At 46.8% G+C, this 19,329-nt stretch overlaps 1 protein-coding gene and 1 non-coding gene across 4 annotated transcripts in view; both read right to left on the reverse strand.

Moving 5' to 3' along the window:
* MAPKAP1 (MAPK associated protein 1) overlaps nt 1-18,993 on the reverse strand; it is a 239,585-nt gene extending 220,592 nt beyond the window's left edge. The window contains exon 1 of one of the 3 annotated variants that reach the window (XM_029062939.2): nt 18,934-18,993. The gene's annotated coding sequence lies outside the window, so the exon portion shown is untranslated. Of the gene's footprint in view, nt 1-5,677; nt 5,871-18,933 lie in introns of those variants that run through there. The other 2 variants (XM_029062937.2, XM_029062941.2) reach the window with 2 other exon arrangements.
* Nucleotides 11,308-11,445, reverse strand: LOC114811390. Its single transcript, XR_003759094.1, has one exon. It is a non-coding gene; the product is annotated as a small nucleolar RNA SNORA7 (small nucleolar RNA).
* Nucleotides 18,994-19,329: the final 336 nt, after the last annotated feature.

Here is a 19,329-nt window from a genome sequence, read left to right on the forward strand (position 1 = left end):
GTAATAATAATTATGGTATTTGTTAAGCGCTTACTATGTGTCATGCACTGTTCTAAGTGCTGGGGTAGATAAAAGATAGATTGGACACAGTGCCTGTCCCATATTGGGCTTACAGTTGTAATTTCCACTTTACACATGAGGGAACTGTGGCACAGAGAAGTTACGTGACTTGCCCAAGGTCACAGAGCAGACAAGTGGTGGGACCAGGATTAGAACCCACGACCTTCTGACTCCCAGGCTCATGCTCTATCCACTAAACTATGCTGCTTCCCATATTCTCCCAAGTGTTTAGTACAGTGCTCTGCATAAAGAGAAGCAGCGTGGCTCAGTGGAAAGAGCCTGGACTCGGGAGTCAGAGGTCATGGGTTCTAATCTCGGCTCTGCCACCTGTAAACTGTGTGACTTTGGGCAAGTCACTTTGCCTCTCTGTGCCTCACTTACCTCACCTGTAAAATGGGGATTAAGACTGTGAGCCCCATGTGGGACAACTTGATCACCTTGTATCCCCCAAGTGCTTAGAAAAGTGTTTTGCACGTAGTAAGCACTAACAAATACCATCCTTATTATTATTATATAGTAGGTGCTCAATAAATACGATTGACTGAACAGTTCGAGCTCATCTCAGCTTTTATAACACTGGGAATAAATCAATGGTATTTAGTGAGCGCTTGCTGTGTTCAGAGCTGAGCGGCACCACAGCTGCTCGTAACTTTCCAGACTGTTGGACTGAGCCCCAAGGAGCCCAAAAGTGCTTTTCTGGCCATGACATCCTACCAAACGTATCATATTTATAGTCACCCTTTCCTCCTATAGCTTTTATTTTCCTCATGTGTCTGCCGTCAACCCCCGCCCCACGACCCTCCTAGATTGAGAGCCTCTTGGGGGCCAAGGCCCATGTGTAAACCTAATCTATGTGCTTAAATTCAATTGCCATTGACCCAGTAGACATGGAGTTTACAATCTTAGTAGGAGAAACAGATGCTAAAATAATTTCCAGGTATTAAAAAGGAAGAAGGAAAGCTAGAACTCATTTCTGAGGGGTACAGGACTTTCACTGAACCAGCTGAAGATGTTCCATCATTTAAAAAGATGCAGGGGACACCACAAAGTTGACTTCCCGGGTCAAAGTAGTAGTAACAGTGAAATAATGGTATTTGTTAAGCACTTACTATGTGTTAAACTCTGTTATAAGTGCTGGGATAGATACAAGAATAATGATTAGGGTATTTGTTAAGCACTTACCATGTGCCAAGCACTGTTCTAAGCGCTGGGGTACATACAAGATAATCAGGTTGTCCCACGAGGGGCTCACGGTCTTACTCCCCATTTTTTTAATATTTAAGCGCTGGCACAGATACAAGCTGACAAACACAGTCCACGTCCCACGTGGGGCTCACAGTCTTAATCCCCCTTTTCCAGATGAGGAAACTGAGGCCCAGAGAAGTGAGGTGACTCGCCCAAAGTCACAGAGCCGATGAGTGCCGGATCCGGGATTAGAACCCACGCCCTCTGACTCCCAAGCCCACGTTCCTGCCACTGTGCCACGCCGCTTCACTAGAACCCTGGTGATTTTCCAAAAATATCGGGAAGCCCATTCTGTGATATTCAAGAGTTCAAATGTGGTTCCCAGGTACATGCCGGGATCGGGAAATTGGATTTAAATCTTCTAATCTTTGATTAGAGGTTTAAAGGGTGTGCGGCGCTTGGCTGGGCCCAAGAGCATCTCCGGGCTGCCTGCGACCGGGACTGGCTGCCTTTTCAGTAGGGTGTCATGGCCAGAAGCAGCGTGGCTCAGTGGCAAGAGCCCGGGTTTGGGAGTCAGAGGTTGTGGGTTCTAATTCCGACTCCACCACCTGTCAGCTGTATGACTTTGGGCAAGTCACTTCACTTCTCTGGGCCTCAATTCCCTCACCTGGAAAATGGGGATGAAGACTATGAGCCCCACGTGGGACGACCTCATAACCTTGTATCCATCCCAGCGCTTAGAGCAGTGCTCGGCACATAGTAAGAAGCACTTAACAAACACCATTATTCCATATCATTACTTCTACACTGGGAGCCTGCTGTTGGGTAAGGATGGTCTCCATCAGTTGCTGAATTGTCCTTTCCAAGCGCTTAGTCCAGTGCTCTGCAGTCAGCGCACAATAAATGCAACTGAATGAAAGAAAGAACAAGTGCGTGAAGTTGGGGTGAAACCTGGAGCCTTTCCCGGCTTCAAGAGACCTGCCCCCATGGCCGGGAAAGTTCTGTGGCTCAGTGGAAAGAGCCCGGGCTTGGGAGCCAGAGGTTGTGGGTTCTAATCCTGGATCCACCATTTGTCAGCTGCGTGACTTTGGCAAGTCACTTCACTTCTCTGGAGCTCAGTTCCCTCACCTGTCAAATGGGGATGAAGACTGAGAGCAACACAAGGGACAACCTGATTACCCTCTATCTACCCCAGCGCTTAGAATAGTGCTTGGTACATAATAAGTGGATAACAAATACCAACATCGTTATTATTCTATATCCCCCAGCGCTTAGAACAATGCTTAGCACATAGTAAGTGCTAAACCAATTACCATCATTATTATTCTTCTATCTATCCCAGTGCTTAGAACAATGCTTGGCACATAGTAAGCGCTAAATAAACTACCATTATTATTATATCTCCCCCAGCACTTAGAACAATGCTTGGCCCGTAGAAAGAACTAAACAAATTACCATCATTATTATTATTATTCCATCTACCCCAGTGCTTGGGAAAATGCTTGGCACAGAGTAAGCGCTAAACAAATGACCATCATCATTATTATTATTATTCTATCTACCCCAGGGCTTGGAACAATGCTTGGCACATAGTAAGTGTTAAAGAAATGACCACCATTACTATTATTATTCTATCTCCCCCAGCGCTTGGAACAATGCTTGGCACATAGTAAGCGCTAAACAAATACCATTATTATCATTATTATGCTATCTACAATGCTTGCCACATAATAAGCGCTAAAGAAATTACCATCATCACTATTATTCTATCTCCCCCAGAGCCTGGAAGAATGCTTGGCACATAGTAAGCGCTAAAGAAATGACCATCATTATTATTCTATCTCCCCCAGCGCTTGGAACAATGCTTGGCACATAGTAAGCACTAAACAAATACCATTATTATCATTATTATGCTATCTATAATGCTTGGCACATAGTAAGTGCTAAAGAAATGACCATCATCGCTATTATTATTCTATCTCCCCCAGTGCTTAGAACAATGCTTGGCATATAGTAAGTGCTAAACAAATAACCGTCATTATTATTATCATTATTATGTTACCTACAATGCTTGGCACATAGTAAGCGCTAAACAAATAACCATCATCAAATAACCATCATCATTATTATTCTATCTCCTCCAGCGCTTAGAAAAATGCTTGACACATAGTAAGCTCTAAACAAATGACTGTTATTATTATCATTATTATGCTATCTACAACGCTTGGCACACAGTAAGCGCTAAAGAAATGACCATCATCACTATTATTCTATCTCCCCCAGCGCTTGGAAACAATGCTTGGCACATAGTAAGAGCTAAACCAGCATCGCTCAGTGGAAAGAGTCCGGGCTTTGGAGTCAGAGGTCATGGGTTCGAATCCCACCTCTGCCACTTGTCAGCTGGGTCACCGTGGGCAAGTCAACTTCTCTGTGTCTCAGTTACCTCATCTGTAAAATGGGGATTAACTGTGAGCCTCACGTGGGACAACCTGATTACCCTGTATCTACCCCAGCGCTTAGAACACTGCTCGGCACCTAGTAAGCGCTTAACAAATACCAACATTATTATTATTACTTCCCTTCTCTGGGCCTCAGTGACCTGTCTGTCAAACGGGGATGAAGACTGTGAGCCGCACATGGAACCACCTGATGATCCTGTATCTCCCCCAGCGCTTAGAACAGTGCTTGGCACACAGTAAGGGCTTAACAAATACCAACATCAATATAAAACCGATGACCATCATCATTGTTTGATGATGATTGGAAAGCAGCGTGGCTCAGTGGAAAGAGCCTGGGCTTGGGAGTCAGAAGTCATGGGTTCGCATCCCGGCTCTGCCACTTGTCAGCTGTGTGACCATGGGCAAGTCACTTCTCTTCTCTGTGCCTCAGTTCCCTCATCTGTAAAATGGGGATGAAGATTGTGAGCCCCACGTGGGACAACCTGATTCCCACCCTGTGTCTCCCCCAGCGCTTAGAACAGTGCTCTGCACAGAGTAAGCGCTTAACAAATACCAACATCATTATTAAACCGATGACCATCATCATTGTTTGATGATGATTATGATTGGGCAGCAGCATGGCTCAGTGGAAAGAGCCTGGGCTTTGCAGTCAGAGGCCATGGGTTCGAATCCCACCTCTGCCACTTGTCAGCTGGGGAACTGTGGGCAAGTCACACTGCACTTCTCTGGGCCTCAGTCCCCTCATCTGTAAAATGGGGATGAAGCCTGTGAGCCCCACGTGGGACAACCTTCATTCATTCATTCAATATTATTTATTGAGCGCTTACTATGGGCAGAGCACTGTACTAAGCGCTTGGAATGAACAAGTCGGCAACAGATAGAGACAGTCCCTGCCGTTTGACGGACTTACAGTCTAATCGGGGGAGACAGGCAGACAAGAGCAATGGCAATAGAGTCAACCTGATGACCCTGAATCTCCCCCAGCGCTTAGAACAGTGCTCTGCACATAGTAAGCACTTAATACCATCATTATTAAACCAATGACCATCACCGATTAGACTGTGAGCCCGTCACTGGGCAGGCGATGGTCTCTATCTGTTGCTGAACTGTTCATTCACTAGTATTTATTGAGCGCTTACTATGTGCAGAGCACTGGACTAAGCACTTGGAATGGACAAATGGGTAACAGAGACCGTCCCTGCCCCTTCCTTCATTCATCCAATAGTATTTATTGAGCGCTTACTATGTGCAGAGCATTGGACTAAGCACTTGGAATGGACAAATGGGTAACAGAGACAGTCCCTGCCCCTTCCTTCATTCATCCATCCAATAGTATTTATTGAGCGCTTACTACGTGCAGAGCACTGGACTAAGCGCTTGGAATGGACAAAAGGGTAACAGAGACCGTCCCTGCCCCTTCCTTCATTCATCCAATAGTATTTATTGAGCGCTTACTATGTGCAGAGCACTGGACTAAGCGCTTGGAATGGACAAATCGGTAACAGATAGAGACAATCCCTGCCCATTCATTCATTCATTCAATAGTATTTAGAGCCAGTCCCTGCACCTTCATTCATTCAGTAGTATTTATTGAGCGCTTACTATGTGCGGAGCACTGGACTAAGCGCTTGGAATGGACAAATCGGCAACAGATAGAGACAGTCCCTGCCCATTGACTGGCTTATAGTCTAGCCCCCTCCTCCTCCTCCTCCTCCTAATACTCATTCAATAGTATTTATTGAGCGCTTACTATGTGCGGAGCACTGGACTAAGCGCTTGGAATGGACAAATCGGCAACAGAGAGGGACGGTCCCTGCCTTTTGACGGGCTTCCAGTCTAATCGTCCATTCCAGGCGCTTAGTCCAGTGCTCCGCACATAGTAAGCGCTCAATAAATATATTGAATGAATCGTAGTTGGATGATGATGATGCCTGTCGGGGGGGGGGGGGGGGGAAGGGCAGGTCCGCACTTACGTGAATCCTGGGCGGGGGGGGGGAGGGGAGGGCCCGGCCGCTGGACCTTCCTCCCGGGACCGGACGGCGGCTCTGAGGGGAGGGTTCTTGTCCGGTCCCGTCCGGTCCCGCCCCGGTCCGGTCCTTCCCTCCCCTCCGCGGCGGCAGCGGAGCCGCAGGTGCCCAACGGCGCCGCCGGAGCCCCGTGACCCGGAAGCAATCCCCCGCCGCCCCGGAAGTACCTGCCGGGAAAGGGAGCACGGAGGGCCGCGCATGCGCCCGAGCCCAGGCGCCCCCGGCGGGGGAGGGGGGGAGCGGGGGGGGGGGAAGCGGCCGGGACTCGCGCATGCGCCCGCCCTCGGGCCGTGCGTTCGTTCACTCACTCACTCATTCATCCAATCATTCATTCAGTTGTATGGATTGGGCGCCAACTGGGTGCAGAGCGATGGACTGAGCGCTTGGAAGCCCGCCCTGAGTTCATGCATTCCCTCCCTCCCTCATTCATTCATTCATCCATTCATCCATTCATTCAATTGTATGGATTGAGCGCCAACTGCGTGCAGAGCGCTGGACTGAGCACTTGGAAGCCCACCCTGAGTTGAGGCATTCACTCATTCATTCATTCATCCAATCATTCATCATCCAATCATTCATTCATTCAATTGTATGGATTGGGCGCCAACTGGGTGCAGAGCGCTGGACTGAGCGCTTGGAAGCCCGCCCTGAGTTAATTCATTCATTCACTCATTCATCCATCCATCCATCCAATCTTTCATTCATCCAATCATTCATTCATTCGATTGTATGGATTGAGTAATAATGTTAATAATAATGTTGGTATTTGTTAAGCGCTTACTATGTGCCGAGCACTGTTCTAAGCGCTGGGGTAAACACAGGGGAATCAGGTTGTCCCATGTGGGGCTCACACTTAATCCCCATTTTACAGATGAGGGAACTGAGGCACAGAGAAGTTAAGTGACTTGCCCACAGTCACACAGCTGACAAGTGGCAGAGCTGGGATTCGAACTCATGAGCCCTGACTCCAAAGCCCGTGCTCTTTCCACTGTGCCACGCTGCTTCTCTAATTGAGCGCCAACTGCATGCAGAGCGCTGGACTGAGTGCTTGGAAACCCACCCTGAGTTCATGCATTCATTCATTCATCCAATCATTCATTCATTCAATTGTATGGATTGAGCGCCAACTGCATGCAGAGCGCTGGACTGAGCGCTTGGAAGCCCGCCCTGAGTTCATTCATTCACTCATTCATCCATCCAGTCATTCATTCATCCAATCATTCATTTATTCAGATTGAGCCCCAACTGCGTGCAGAGCGCTGGACTGGGCGCTGGGAAGCCCGCCCTGAGTTCATTCATTCACTCATTCATTCACTCATTCATTCATCCATCCATCCAATCATCCGTTCATTCACTCAATTGTATTGACTGAGGCCGACTGCGTGCAGAGCACTGGACTGAGCACTTGGAAGCCCGCCCTGAGTTTGTTCATTCATTCATTCGTTCATCCATCCAATCATTCATGCATTCATTCAATTGTATTGATTGAGCTCCGACTGCATGCAGGGCTCTGGACTGAGTGCTTGGAAGCCCACCCTGAGTTCAGGCATTCACTCATTCATTCATTCATTCAGCCAATCCATCATTCAATCAATCATTCCATCATTCATTCATTCATTCAATCGTAGGGATTGAGCACTGACTGCGTGCAGGGCGCTGGACTGAGCACTTGGAAGCCCGCCCTGAGTTCATGCATCACTCATTCATTCATCAATCCAATCATTCAGTCAATCATTCGCTCATTCAATCATTCATTCAATCGTATTGATTGAGCGCCGACTGCGTGCAGAGCACTGGACTAAGCTCTTGGAAGCCAGCCCTGAGTACATGCATTCACTCATTCATTCATTCATCCATCCATCCAATCATTCATTCATCCAATCATTCATTCATTCAATCGTAGTGATTGAGCACTGACTGCATGCAGAGCGCTGGACTGAGCACTTAGAAGCTCACCCTGAGTTCAGGCATGCACTCATTCATTCATTCATCCATCTAATCATTGAGTCAATCATTCACTCATTGACTCATTCATTCAATCATTCATTCAATCGCATTGGTGGAGCGCCGACTGCGTGCAGAGCACTGGAGTGAGAGCTTGGAAGCCCACTCCGAGTTCATTCATTCACTCATTCATTCATCCAATCATTCATTCATTCAATTGTATTGATTGAGTGCTGACTGCGTGCAGGGCGCTGGACTGAGCGCTTGGAAGCCCACCCTGAGTTCATGCATTCACTCTTTCATTTAATCATCCACCAATCATTCATTCATCCATCCAATCATTCATTCATTAGTATTTATTGAGGGCTTACCATGTGCAGAGCACTGTACTAAGCGCTTGGAATGTACAAATCGGCAACTGATAGAGACAGTCCCTGCCCAATGACGGGCTCACAGTCTAATCGGGGGAGACGGACAAACAAAAACAATAGCAATAAATAGAATCAAGTGGATGTACATCTCATTAACAAAATAAATAGGGTAGTAAAAATATATACAAATGAGTGCAGGCATTCACTCATTCATTCATCCATCCATCCAATCATTCATTCAATCATTTATTCAATCGTATTGATTGAGCACCGACTGCGTGCAGAGTGCTGGACTGAACGCTTGGAAGCCCACCCTGAGTTCATTCATTTATTCATTCATCCATCCATCCATCCATCCATCTAATCATTCATTCAATCATTCACTCATTCATTCAATCATTCACTCATTCATTCAATCATACATTCAACTGTATTGATTGAGCGCTGACTGTGTGCAGAGCACTGGACTAAGCACTTGGAAGCCCGCCCTGAGTTCAGTCATTCACTCATTCATTCAATCACTCATATATTCAATCATATTGATTGAGCACCAACTGCCTGCAGAGCGCTGGACTAAGCATTTAGAAGCCCGCCCTGAGTTCAGGCATTCACTCATTCATTCAATCATTCATTCATTCAATCGTATTGATTGAGCACTGACTGCATGCAGAATACTGGACTGAGCGCTTGGAAGCCCGCCCTGAGTTCAGTCATTCACTCATTCATTCATTCATTTTTATTGAACGCTGACTGTGTGCAGAGCACTGGACTAAGCACTTGGAAGCCCGCCCTGAGTTTAGTCATTCAATCATTCATTCATTCAATTTATTGAGCACTTACTATGTGCAGAGCACTGTACTAAGTGCTTGGAAAGTACACTTCGGGAACAGATAGAGACAATCCCTACCCAACAACGGGTTCGCAGTCTAAACAGGGGAGACAGGCAGCAAAATAAAACAAGTAGACAGGCATCAATAGCATCAAAATAGATAAATAGAATTATAGACCTATAGGCATCATTAATAAAATTAATAGAATAATAAATATGTACAAATATACACAAGTGCTGTGGGGAGGGGAAGGGGGTAGTCATTCATTCAATCGTATTTGCTGAGTGCTTACTATATGCAGAGCACTGTACTAAGCACTTGGAATGTACAATTCAGCAACAGATAGAGACAATCCCCACCCAATGACGGGCTCATAGTCTAAACGGGGGAGACAGCAAAACAGAACAAAACAAAAAAAACAACAACATCATCAAGATAAATAGAATCAAGGGGATGTACACCTCATTAACAAAATAAATAGGGTAATAAATAATATATACAAATGAGCACAGTGCTGAGGGGAGGGGAAGTAGGAAGAGCAGAGGGTGGGGCGGAGGGGGAGTATGATAGAGGGAGGGAGTCGAGGCAATGGGGAGGGGAGGAGGAAAAGAGGGGCTCAGTCTGGGAAGGCCTCCTGGAGGAGTTGAGCTCCAGAGGGGAAGGGGAAGAGGTAGAGAGTTAGTTTGGCAGATATGAGGAGGGAGGGCATTCCAGGCCAGAGGTAGGACGTGGGCCAGGGGTCGACGGAGCCTGGAGCATAGGCAGCACCTAACAAATACCATAAAAACAAACCCCGACTCTACCTGGTCATTTGAGAAACACTGACCCTTATTGTGCCCCTTCCACAGAGATGTTCGGTTCTGGCTGCCCTTCTATCCTCTACCATTTCCTTGGAGAAATTCTATCCTCTACCACTTCCTTGGAGAAATCATTTCATTCATTCAATCATATTTATTGAGCTCTTACTGTGTGCAAAGCACTCTACTAAGACCTCGGGAGAGTACGCTACAACTATAAACAAGACACATTCTATGCCCATAGTGAGCTTACATTCTAGACGGGGACTCATTCACTCCCACTGCTTCAACTACCATCTCTATGCAGATGATTTCTTAATCTTCCTCTCCAGCCCCAACCTCTCTGCTTCTCCGCTGACTCACATTTCCTTGGGCCTGCAGAACATATCTACGTGCAGGTCTGGACAGCACCTCAGTCTTTACATACTCAGTCAATAGTATTTGAGTGCTTACTATGTGCCGAGCGCTGTACTAAGCACTTGGGAATGTACAATAAGAGTTGGCAGATAGGTTCCCTGCCCGCAAAAAGCTTACAGTTTGGAGGGGGGGAGGGGGCAGACATTAATATAAATGAATAATTTATAATATTCAAAACAGAACTCACCTTCCCAACCACTCTCTTCTCCTGACTCTCCCATTGCTGTAGGCAATACCACCATCCTCCCTGTCTCACAAGCCAAAACCTTGGCATTATACTGGACTCATCTCTCTCATGCTGCCGGTGTACTCAAATCTGTCACTAAATCCTGACAGTTTTAACTTTCATTCATTCAATAGTATTTATTGAGCGCTTACTATGTGCAGAGCACTGTACTAAGCGCTTGGAATGAACAAGTCGGCAACAGAGACAGTCCCTGCCGTTTGACGGGCTTACAGTCTAATCGGGGGAGACGGACAGACAAGAACAATGGCAATAAATAGAGTCAAGGGGAAGAACATCTTGTAAAAACAATGGCAACAAAATAGAATCAAGTGTGGAGTGTGCAGCCCCTGACAAACTGCTAGGGAGGGAGAAGGCCCTGAAGACCTAGAAGGGAGGGAGTGAGTAGGCCATGAAGACCTCCAAGGTAGGGAATGAGCAGGCTCTGAAGACATGTAATACAGGGAGTGAGAAGGTCCTGAAGACCTGCAAGGGAGGGAGTGAGAAGGCCATGAAGACCCGAATGGGAGGGAGTGAACCGGCCCTGAAGACCTGCAGGGGATGGAATGAGCTGGCCCTGAAAACCTGCTAAGAAGGGAGTGGGCAGGCCCTGCACCTCTAAAAACCACCCCTTCCTCTCCATCCAAACTTCTTCTACACTGATGCAAGGACTTAAGAAAGAGCACGGGCTTGAGAGTCAGAGGTCATAGGTTCGAATCCTGGCTCTGCCACTTGTCAGCTGTGTGACTGTGGGCAAGTCACTTAACTTCTCTGTGCCTCAGTGACCTCATCTGTAAAATGGGGATTAATTGTGAGCCTCAAGTGGGACAACCTGATTACCCTGTATCTACCCCGGTGCTTAGAACAGTGCTCTGCACATAGTAAGCACTTAAATACCAACATTATTATTATTATTATTATTATTATTATTAAATCTGAATCTCCACTCTCGACTTTCTCTCATGCCCCTGCTTCCCAGCACAGGTGAGTTTTGACTTGCAGCAGATTGTCTTCCCCTCACTAGCCACTGCCCAAGCTAGGAATGGAATGGGTAGGCTTGTGCTTGACTCTCCCTCCCATAGTCAAGACTAGTAGAGTACTGGAAACTCTCCATGTGTGACCCTGAGAGGGGAACATCTATAGTAAGAGAAGGTAAACATGCGCAAGCTGCCAGTATATTCAAGCTCATTTAATTGACCGATAAGATTTACCGAGCACATATTATGTGGAAACCACTGGACTAGCAGTAGAAGACACAGTCCCTGCCCTCAACTACTTCACAGTCTAAAGAAGGAGACAGATACAAGAGAACGTAATAAATTATGTCCAAAAAGAGCCATGGGAGGTTGTGAGCGCCTAAGCACTGAAGTTATTCAAAAGTGCCAAGATGATAGTTGGGATGAGGAGGGAGACACGGGCCTGGGAGTCAGAGGTCGTAGGTCCTAATCCAGGTTCTGCCACTTGTCAGCTGTGTAACCTTGGGCAAGTCACTTCACTTCTCTGTGCTTCAGTTACCTCATCTGTAAAATGGGGGTTGAGACTGTGAGCCCCATGTAGAACAGGGACTGTGTCCAACCTGATTTGCTTGTATCCACCTCAGTGCTTACTACAGTGCCTAGCACAGAGTAAGTGCTTCACAAATACCACAATTATTTATTATTAAACCAATGCACTTCTCTCCACATCCAGAGGTCTCTACTCCATCCTACTTCTCTGAGTCTTCTCAGCTGCCTCTGACATTGTGGATCACTCACTACTCCTAGAAACTTTACTCAACCTTGGTTTCACTAACGGTTTCCTCTCTTTGTTCTCTTATTTCTCTGACCGCTCTTTCTCGGTCTTTTCTGCAGGCTCCTCCTCTGCCTCCCACCCTCTGATAGTGGGAGTCTCTCAAGATTCAGTTCTGGATCCCTTTCTATTCTCCATCTACACCCACATTCTGGGAGAATGTATTCACTACCATGGCTTCAAATACCATCTCTAGGCTGATGATTCCCAAATCTACACCTCCAGTCTCGATCGCTTTCACTGCAGTCTCACATTTCCTCCTGCCTTCACGTCATCTCTACCTGGATGTCCCACCAAGATCTTTCATTCAATAATATTTGAGAGATTACTATGTGCAGAGCACTGTACTAAGCGCTCGGAACACAGAATTCGGCAACAGAGACATCCCTGCCCAATGATGGGCTCACAGTCTTGAAACTAAACATGTCCTAAACAGAACGCCTTATCTTTCCATCCAAACCCTGTCCTCCCCATCTTTCCCTTCACTGTAGAAAACACCACTATCCTCCCTAACTCACAAGCCTGTAAACTTGGTGTTGGCCTCAACTCATCTCTCTCAACCCATATTCAATCTGTCACCAAATCTTGTCAATTCTACCTTCACGACACTGCTAAGATCCATTCTTTCCTCTCCATCCAAACTGCTAGTAGGCTGATCCAAGCAGTCATCCTACCCCACCTTGAGTACTACACTGGCCTCCTTGCCAACTGCCCTGCCTCCTGTCTCTTCCACTGCAATCCATAATGCATTCTGCTGCACAAATCATTTATCAACAAGAACGTCCAGTCCACATCTCCCTACTCCTCAAGAACTTCCAGTGGTTGCCCAACCACCTTCACATCAAACAGAAACTCCTACCATGGCCTTTAAAGCACTCACTCAGCTTGCCCCCTCCTACCATTTTTCTCCAACCTCCTACCTCAGCCCAGCCCACACAGTTTGCTCCTCTAGCACCAGTTTACCCGATCTCGTCTAGCTTGCCGACGACCCCTTTCCCACATCTTTCCTCTAGTCTGGAACTCCCTCCCTCCCATGCCATATCACCATTCTCCCCATTTTCAAAGCCTTATTAAGGTCACATCTCCTCCAAGAGGCCTTTTCTGATTAAGCCCTCTTTTCCCCAGTTCCTTCTCCCTTCTGTGTCATCTGTGCACTTGGATCTGTGACCTCTGGACACTTGACATTCACCCTACCCTCAGCTCCAAAGCATTTATGCACATATTTATAAATTACATATTATAAATTATTTCTTTATATTACTGTCTATCTCCCCCTCTGGACTATAAACTCACTGTGGGCAGCGAACATGTCTATCAACTCTGTTGTACTATACTCTCCCAAGCATTTAGTATAGTGCTCTGCACACAGTAAGTGCTCAATAAATGCCATTGTTGATGATGAGGATGATAAAATAGATTGCAGATAGGAAAAGAGTAGAGTATAAAGATATTAATTATGTAAATAAGTACATTTACTGGGGTGAACATCAAAGTGATTAAGAGGCCCGCAGTCAAGTGAATAGTTGATGGCGAGGGGAGGGAGGATGGAGGAAATGAGGGCTTAGTCAGGGAAAGTCTCTTGGAAGAGATGAATGAGACCCCAGGCAGACAGAGGAAGAGGTTTGGCTAGCAAGGCTCCCACGGTCCATTGTCTACATAGGAGGGTGTGGCTTCCACTCCCTCATAGTCCCAGCCGCATACCGGACAAGCCGGGTATGTGGTGTAGGGTAGACTCTGTTGCAGAGAGGAGATGGAGTTCAGCTACGGGAGGGGGGGTATAACAGTAGGAAAATAATAATTATAATTGTGGCCTTTTTAAAGTGCATTTTTAAAGGTTAAGTACAGAACTGTAATACTGGGGTAGATACAAAACACTCAGATCAGGGATGGACCCTCTCCCACATAGGGCTCGCAGTCTAACAGGTATTAATCCCCACCTTACAGATGAGGAAACTGAGGCACAGAGAAGTTCAGTGTGTCGCCAAAGGTCACAAAGTAGGGAAAGGCAAGAATCAGGATTAGAACCTAGGTCCTCAGACTAGCAGGCCTGTGTTCTGTCAACTAAGCCATGCTGCTGCTAGAATTGTCCACCCTTGAAAGCAACTTTATATTTTTTTAAAATGGTATTTGTTAAACTCTTTCTATGTGTAAGGAACTGTACTAAACACTGGGGTACATACAAGATAATCAGGTTGGACACAGTCCTTGTCCCACAAGGGGCTCACAGTCTTAATCCCCAATTTACAGATGAGGTAACTGAGGCACAGAGAAGTTAAATGATCTACCCAAGGTCATATGGCAAACACTTGGCGGCCCTGGGATTAGAACCCAGGTCCACACGTGGAGGTACTGGGATTAGAACATCTGGGATTAGATCATCTCTATGCAGATGACACACAGATCTACATCTCTGCCCCTGTCCTCTCCCCCTCCCTTCAGGCTCGTATCTCCTAGACGTCTCTACCTGGATGTCTGCCCGCCACCTAAAACTCAACATGGCCAAAACTGAGCTCCTCATCTTCCCTTCCAAGTCCTGTCCTCTTCCTGACTTTCCTATCACCGTGGATGGTACGACCATCCTTCCTGTCTCTCAGGCCCGCAACCTCGGTGTCAGGCCCGCAACCTCGGTGTCATCTTTGACTCGGCTCTCTCGTTCACCCCACACAACCGATCCGTCACCAAAACCTGCCGGTCTCACCTTTATAATATCGCCAAGATCTGCCCTTTCCTCTTCACCCAAACGGCTATCTTACTGCTACAGGCTCTCACAATATCCCGGCTGGATTATTGTGTCAGCCTTCTCTCTGATCTCCGTTCCTCCTGTCTCTCCCCACTCCAGTCTATTCTTCATTCCACTTCCTGGTTCATCTTCCTGCAGAAACGCTCTGGGCATGTCACTCCCCTTCTTAAAAACCTCCAGTGGTTGCCTATCAACCTCTGCACAAAACGAACTTCTCACTCTAGGCTTCAAGGGTCTCCATCACCTTGACCCCTCCTACCTCTCCTCCCTTCTCTCTTTCCACTGCCCACCCCGCACGCTCCACTCCTCTGCTGCTCACCTCCTCACCATCCCCCGTTCTCGCCTATCGCGCCGTCGACCCCTGGGCCACGTCCTCCCGCTGTCCTGGAACGCCCTCCCTCCTCACGTCCGCCAAACTAATTATCTTCCCCTCTTCAAAACCTTACTTAGAGCTCACCTCCTCCAAGAGGCCTTCCCAGACTGAGCTCCCCCTTTTCCCTCTGCTCCTTCTCTGCCCCCCCGCTACCCCTTCACCTCCCCTCAGCTAAGCCCTCTTTCCCCCTCTTTCCCTCTGCTGCTCCCCCTCTCCCTTCCCCTCCCCTCAGCACTGTACTCGTCCACTCAACTGTATATATTTTCATTACCCTATTTATTTTGTTAATGAGATGTACATCACCTTGATTCTATTATTTTGTTAATGAGATATACATCACCTTGATTCTATTTATTTGCTATTGTTTTATAGAGATGTTCATCCCCTTGATTCTATTTATTGCTATTGTTTTTGTCTGTCTGTCTCCGATTAGACTGTAAGCCCATCAAAGGGCAGGGACTGTCTCTGTTACCGATCTGTACATTCCAAGAGCTTAGTACAGTGCTCTGCACATAGTAAGCCCTCAATAAATACTATTGAATGAACCCAGGTCCTCTCACTCTGGCTTTCAAAGAGAGCTGCAGTGATGGTAGCAGCTGGTGTCCCTGGGGGCCAAATTGTCTGTTCCTCTTGGGGCCCCCTTTGTTTGAGCCTCCCTTAGCCCCTTGAGTCCCTGTGTTAATCTGCCTTGGCCTTCATCTCTTTAGGGATATCCTCCCTGGCACTTGCTTAATATGTTAAAAACTGAACTTATCTTCCCTCCCAAATCCTCTCCTCTACCAAACTTTTCTATTGGAATCGACGACAGCACCATCCTCCCTTTCTCCCCAAACAACAACATTTGCATTATCCTTGAGTCCTTGGTTTTTTTCGACTCTCAGCTTTCACACGCCGTCTGCCACAAAATCTTGCCAGTGTTTCCTCCATGAAGTTTCTCAGATTCACCTCTTCAATCCCATCTGACAGACCACCACTCCTGTCCTCTCATCGTATCCCAACTATACTACGCTACCATCTTCCTCACTACCTTCCTTACCTCCAACCTCCCTCCTCTCTAATTCATGCTTCACTCAGCTGCTGGGACCATCTTTCTACACATCTTTCTGTGTCATTCTACACAAAACTCTCAAAAACCTCTAATGACTAGACATTCCTCTGTGCATCAACAGGAACACCTGACCATTGGCTATGAGGCACTCGATCGACTCTCCTTCTTAGGTTTCTACACTCTTCTATATCCTAGCCTCACACTCTTAGTTCCCCTCAAAAGAAACCTATTCACTGTTTCTCACTCTCACCTCTCCAGCCTCTGATCCCTTGTTTATATTTTCCACCATGTCTGCAACTCCTTCCCACTTCCAGAGCCAGGTCACGGCTCTCCCCATCTTCACGGTCTTTCTGAAATCATTATTCCTCCAGCATGTCTTCTTGGATGATTTTTTTTCTTCTCTACAGTTCATTTCTTCCAACTACTACCAATAATAATTATAATACTTATTAAGTGCTTACTTTTTGCCAAGCACTGTTCTAAGAGCTGAGGTTAATACAACTTAATCAGTTAGGACATAGTCCTTGTCCCACATGGGACTCACAGTCTAAGAAAGGAGAGAGTAGGATTTAATCCCCATTTTACATATGGGTAACAGGCATAGAGAACTTAAGTGATTTGCCCAAGGTCACCCAGCAAACACGTGACAGAACCGGGTTTAGAACCCAGATCCTCTGACTCCCAGGCCCAGGCTTTTTCCACCAGGCGACGCTGCTTCTTCTCAATTTACGTACTTATCCATTCACACTTACCCACAGCCCTTCTGCAGATCTCAACTTACATAACCGACTCTGCCCCTTGTCAGCTGTGTGACTCTGGGCAAGTCACTTCACTTCTCTGTGCCTCAGTTCCCTCATCTGTAAAATGGGGATGAAGACTGTGAGCATCACGTGGGACAACCTCATTCCCCTGTATCTACTCAAACACTTAGAACAGTGCTCTGCACGTAGTAAATGCTTGACAAATACCAACATTATTATTATTATTATAACCAATCTAAGCACTTACTCATCCACCTATTTCCCCTGTCTTTCCTCCTTTCTATAAATTATTCTGTGTCTGTCTCCCAGGATAGACTGAAAGCTCCTTGAGGGCTGGGATCATGTTTCTAACTCTATTCTACTCTCCCAAATGAGAAAAGTTAGCAACAGACCCAGAGATGAAGGGTGAAACCACAAAAGTAGAAAATCACTGAAAAAGACGAGGACATTGAAAAATACAATAAGAGCAACAAGGAAGCAGGAAGAGCAGAGTTTCAGTTCCTCATAGCTGAGGTGGGATTTCTGTCCAATAGTCACACTAGCCACAATAGTCACAGTGGTAGCCACATCATCCTATGTTGGCCTACTAGGTAACAAATAAAGAGGGCTGGGCTTAAACAGGGCTGAGAGGGGCTGCACTGTCTGTCCGTCCCTCCTTCAGCCTCCCAGCCGCCGCTGCTTGTCGCCTCTCTGGTCACCACCAACAGCAACAGCAGCTCTGCAGCTTCCTGAGGCAGGGGGAACGGGTGGAGGAGCCACCACCATTATGGTTAGAATTTTTTTTTTTTTGCATTCAGCATTGAATTCCTTATTGAATTTCATCTGTGACCACAGGCTACCAACTTTGAGTGGCCACTAATTGGGGAGTCATTCGGGTACGAAGCTTCCACACACCCTGCTGGCTTTGTGGATTCAATTCTCTACAGGGGCGGAAAACAGAAGCGTGATTACGAATGCTGCCTTGGAGGGCAGAGACCATGTGCTTTGCTTAGCACTCAGTAGGTGCTCCAAAAATATCACTGATGATTCTGCTGATGATGGTAAAATGGGCCCCTTTGAACAGATGCCTTGAGCCCAAAAAAGGAAACAACAAGGGGCTCGATTCTGGCAACCCCCTCTTTAAAAATGGCAGCCAACCCAGCAAGAAGCAGTGTTGCCTAGTGAAAAGAGCATGGGCCTGGGAGTCAGAGAACCTGATCCTAATCCTGGTTATTGAGCTAAAACCAGTTGCTTGGTGTTAACAGTTTTCTCATCTGTGAAGTGGAAATTAAAGAGCTGCTCTCCCTCCAGTTTAGACTGTAAGTAGGACAGGGACTGTGTTCAGCCTAATTAATGTTGGTATTTGTTAAGCGCTTATTATGTGCCGAGCACTGTTCTAAGCGCTGGGGTAGACATAGGGGAATCAGGTTGTCCCACGTGGGGCTCACAGTCTTAATCCCCATTTTACAGATGAGGGAACTGAAGCACAGAGAAGTTAAGTGACTTGCCCACAGTCACACAGCCGACAAGTGGAAGAGCTGGGATTCGAACTCATGAGCCCTGACTCCAAAGCTCGTGCTCTTTCCACTGAGCCACGCTGAACTTCCTAACTTATCATTATAATAATAATAATAATGTTGGTATTTGTTAAGCACTTACTATGTGCAGAGCACTGTTCTAAGCACTGGGGGAGATACAGAGTGATCAAGTTGACCCACGTGAGGCTCACAGTTAATCCCCATTTTACAGATGAAGTAACTGAGGCACAGTGAAGTTAAGTGACTTGCCCACAGTCACACAGCTGACAAGGGGTAGAGTAGGGATTCAAACCCATGACTTCTGACTCCCAAGCCCAGGCTCTTTCCACTGAGCACTTAGAACAATGTTTGACACCTAGTGAGAGCTTAACAAATTACCACACAAGCACTTACCTTGTTCCTGTGATGAGCCCCGCAACAAGCCGCCTTTTTAGTGACTGTTTGTGATCCCTTGAACAACACCCCAAGGAATAAAGGCCGGCGAAGGCCCTGATGGGCTTTATTTGAAGCAGGTGATTGCTGGCATGTGGGGGGTGAACACGGAGAGAGGCAAGGTTTTCTCTCCCTGATCTACCCAGTCACGGGCCTGGACCAATCAATGACTGCTATGTAGCACTACAGCTGTGATGCTTAAGGCAGATAAAAGATGATTGTTTTGCAGGGTGGAGGGGTACACTGAGGCTTAGGAAGAAGCAAACATTGGAGCAGCACTTGGAAGCAGAAAGAAGAAGCACTGGCAGAAAGGGCTCCTTTGACCAGAGTGGTATTGGGCCTTTGAGGAATGGAGTG

Source organism: Ornithorhynchus anatinus, chromosome 4, assembly GCF_004115215.2.
Source record: "Ornithorhynchus anatinus isolate Pmale09 chromosome 4, mOrnAna1.pri.v4, whole genome shotgun sequence".
NCBI classification, from domain to species: Eukaryota; Metazoa; Chordata; class Mammalia; order Monotremata; family Ornithorhynchidae; genus Ornithorhynchus; species Ornithorhynchus anatinus.